Source organism: Dasypus novemcinctus, chromosome 22 (assembly GCF_030445035.2).
Source record: "Dasypus novemcinctus isolate mDasNov1 chromosome 22, mDasNov1.1.hap2, whole genome shotgun sequence".
In the NCBI taxonomy this organism is placed as follows: Eukaryota; Metazoa; Chordata; class Mammalia; order Cingulata; family Dasypodidae; genus Dasypus; species Dasypus novemcinctus.
Genome location: NC_080694.1, coordinates 30,916,147 through 30,920,390, shown reverse-complemented (window position 1 = coordinate 30,920,390; position 4,244 = coordinate 30,916,147). Strand labels below are relative to the sequence as shown.

The window sequence follows — 4,244 nt, the reverse complement described above, 5'->3', positions numbered from 1 at the left end:
TTTTTGTCTTTTTTTGTTTTTGACTTTATTAGGACATGTCTTGTGTCCTAATATACGGTCTATCCTGGAGAATGATTCCATGGGCAGTAGAGAAGACTGTGTATTCTCTAGTGAATACACAGGTGAAATGTTCTTATATATGTTAGGTCTGTCTAGTTCAAAATATCGTACAAATCTATTTCCTTATTGATCTTTTGTCTAGATGTCCTATCCATTATTGAAAATGATGTATTGAAATCTCCTAATACTAATGTAGAACCGTCTACTTCTCCTTTTATTACTTACCCTTTATTTGCATATAATGACCTTCTTTGTCCCTCATAACTGTTTTTGACTTCACGTCTGCTTTATCTGATATTAATATAGCTACTCCAGCTCTCTTTTGGTTACTACTTTCCATCCTCTCACTTTCAACCTACTTATGCTTTGGATTTAAGGCAAGTCCCTTTTTAACAGTATATAGTTGTGTCAGGCTTTTTTATCCATTTTGCCAATCTTTGCCTTCTGCTTGGAGAGTTTAATCCATTTACAGTTAAAAAACTACCAATAATGCAGTACTTTCTCCTGCCATTTTACTATTCTGTCTTTGTAAGTCCTTTACATTTTTTTATCCTCAAGTTTTCTCTTAATATCTTCCATATTTATTTGTGTTTTTTTGTATTGTACCATTTCGAGTAGCACACACACATCAAAAAATGTATATATTTAGAATTAGCCAGCTGGACTCAGTTTAGATGATACCAATTTTGTTGGCAACATCCAAAGCATCATAGTCAGGAGCCAGTAGAACATATGCCTTCTTCTCTCCATCAGGCCTGAAGAGGGTGTTGACCTTGGTCACGTCAAGGTCATAGAACTTCTCCACAGCTTGCTTGACCTGGTGCTTGTTGGCCTTGACATCCACAGTGAACACAAGTGTGTTGTTGTCTTCAGTCTTCTTCCTGGGTGACTTGGTGGTCAGGGACAGCTTGATGTTGGCCCAGTGGTCATGCTTGTTTCTCCTGGGGGTGCTTTTCTGAGGATATTTGGGCTGTTTTCTGAGATGCAGCATCTTAGGTCACCAGAAGGTGGGTGACATGCAGATCTTTTCTTGTGGCTGTGGACGCCTTTCAGTCTGCCTTCTTGGCTTTCAAAGCTTTTGCTTTTGCTTTGGTTTTGGGAGGGGCAGGTGCTTCCCTCTTCACTTTCAGCACCATCTTCATGAAAAAAAAACTGAATATATTTTTATTGTATTCTATTTGTGGTTACCATGGGGTTCAGGTTTTTGCCATCTATTTAAGATTTATGTTCATTTCCTTATTCTAGCCTGTATTAAAAGATCAATGACAAATAACTGAATTAAATAATTAAATTATCCAAACAAACCTCTAACTACTGTTTCGATTAATCCCAGGTCAGTTGTTATTTCACCTTTTCCTCATTTAAAATTTTCTTCTCATTTTGTTATAATAAAAAAGCTTTCTTGTACAGTATTATGTATTCTCAAAGTTCTAAACAGCATTATTCTCCTCCTAAGAATCTGTTAGTCGTTACTAATAGCAGGACCTGTCTTTTCAGCTCATGTCAGTTTTTGCCCTTAAAATAGAATATTCCTTCATTGTTTCTCATCTATGGCCCAATACAAAGACATCATAAACTGATAAATAAATTTTTTTTCCTTCTTTGAAATACTAGAAATGTTTATTTGGCTTGAAAAGGACTAAAATATTACAGATAATATAACCTTTTAAAAGAATATGGTTCTTAATAAATTGATTTTCTGAGTTACAGAGCAAAAGCCCCTTTTAAAAAATTCTGAAGCTGACTTGAAGTAAGGTATCTTATGATCTGGTAAATATATGATGGCTATTTTTTATCATTTCAAACTTGAGGGGTAAATCTGTATATAAGGGGCCTTTTGCTGTCAACTGTTATAGCCAAACTTGCCGTGAAGTATGTTTGCAGAACTATCTCCATGTGACCAGCAGAGGGCACTTTAAACACCTCTACATTGCTTGGGGAGCAAATGCAGATGATGCAGAAAACAGCTCATCCAAAATCAGGAAGACCCTTGAGATGTCTTTTTGATATCCACAAAAATATATTAATAGAAAATATGGACTGTACCATGGGATTTCATTTGGAAAGTTATGAGTATGTGTAAAGTCAGGTGAGAGGGCATACCTATTGTTTGTCAATTGAATGGCTCTTCAGCTTACCTCTTTTTCTACTGTCTTTCTCTTTTCCCAGCTCAAGAATGGTATGGGACTGAAAATTTTTACAGAGAATATAGATTCATTTTTCAGATAATTTCACTAAGTTCCTCTCTCTTCTATTCTGTATATATTCTTCTGTTCAAAAACCTGGATAGCTGAACAAAGGATAATTCTTCCTATCTCATTTAAGAGGTAGACATTGCAGTTTAACTGTTAGAAATGCTATGGGATGGAACTGCTCCTTTGGGAATTGAGCTGCATTACTTCAATCTGCTCAGTAAGAATCTTGGAAAAGTGTTTTGCCCTTTCATTTTTGGCAAACTAATTAACTTGAGGCTGTGCAGTGAGGGCAAATATGTCTTTCTCTTAGTCAAAATGTAGTTTTTTACATCCATTTTTATAAGAGATGATTAAAACATTTTTCTCATCGGGGCAACACTGCTAACCCCTCTTAAAAAGGTTTTAATTTTTGTGAAAGCATTATTGTTCTAGATGCACACCCTATGTCTTCTATTTTTATCTTTTGTGTTAGCTTCATTGAATGTAAAAAAAAAAACCATTAAAAAGGATTATGTGTGCTTGCACAGTTTTTAAAGTAAAATTCTTTTAGCTTTAGAGATAAATATTTAAAACTCAGTAAATACATTTTTCATATAATGTTAATAGACTTGTTGTCTTCTGTTATTCTCTCTACCTTGGGTTCACTTTGTTCTCATTTGTCCTAGAGTTGAGAGATAAAGAGAGAATGGGGTCTTCCAGCAGAAGTCCTTTGAGATGGAGATGAATTCAGCGAATCCTCTCCAAAAGGGGATCATAAACTTACTGGGTTAAATCAACCTAATTATCCCTAAGCTGCCTTGGGTTTTGTGTTCACTTCTATGTTTTGTTTTGTTTTAACCACACCATATGTGATTCTTTGTGCCATATTCTTTTGTGTACTATTTTTCTTGATGATCCTGAACTATGTATTCCTCCTCAGTAACAACACTATTCAGCCTTTCTTGTTTTCCTTGATATGCTGATATAGGCCTCAAAGAAATAGCAGAAGATGCACATGAGTGAGGACCAGAAGATGTTCTGAAAGTGAGAGTCATATTTGTCTTGGGGCATTCAGGAAAAGAATAGGTAGTTATTAACACAGTTCATCACCATCTAGGTTATCTAGAACAAGGAAATGAATATGGGAGACTCAGAAACCCACTGCCCTCAAAGTATAGCAAGAGTACATCACAGCATGCTTGATACGGTTCATAGTCATGAACCAACCACCCCCAGCAACCATGTCTTTGTAGGAGTACCAAGAGTACCGGAACACAGTGATGTGGTGGTATCAGTGAAGGAAGATCAGCTTTTGTTTCCTCAGAATAATGAAAATTGTGTCCCCTAGTTGGGTGCTTATGCATAAGCCCAGAATTTGCTGACAGTTCCATTGTAAAAGCTCTGGTCAGAAGCTGCTTGCTTCAGGACTTTGGTCATCAAAATATACCCCATGTAAACACCAGTTTAAAGAGCATGGAAAATACTGAAGACCTCAAGGGTCAAAGACCTGAGACTAACGGCTTCCTCAGTTCAGACTTTGCCCATTTGTTCATTAGGTGCCAATCACCAAATATAAAGACATGGTTTCTTCCAGTTTTCCTGCATCTATTGGATGCCTTCATTATCACTGAAGTGCTTTTCAAATCTATGTTCTTATAAAGCCAATACTGACATGTTCATTGGGGCTGATCTTTGGAGTTCCTACGTGTTCTCTATACAAAATAAAATAATATTTAAAGCACTGGATTTCAGGTACTCTCCTGTCTGCTTCCTCATCCATCTCCCTTGCCTCTGGGTCTCAGTATTTCTACCAACCTCTCTTAGCAACATCCAAGGTTGAACATTGCCTGTGCCTCCACTGCTTCCTTCTCCTTGGTCTGGAGTTCTCCTGACATCAGCATGCACTGTAGGAGGAAATTAATTCCTTGTGGTTTTAAAATTTAACATCCTAAATCTAGAACAATCATATCCTATTTGATAACAACTTATCTTCAATAGCATACACTTACA

At 36.5% G+C, this 4,244-nt stretch overlaps 2 pseudogenes; both read right to left on the bottom strand.

Moving 5' to 3' along the window:
- Positions 1–697: 697 nt before the first annotated feature.
- LOC101419809 (large ribosomal subunit protein uL23-like) lies at positions 698–1,202 on the bottom strand (annotated as a pseudogene).
- Positions 1,203–3,154: 1,952 nt separating this feature from the next.
- On the bottom strand, positions 3,155–3,914 carry LOC101419367 (very long chain fatty acid elongase 6 pseudogene; annotated as a pseudogene).
- Between the last annotated feature and the right edge of the window lie 330 nt (positions 3,915–4,244).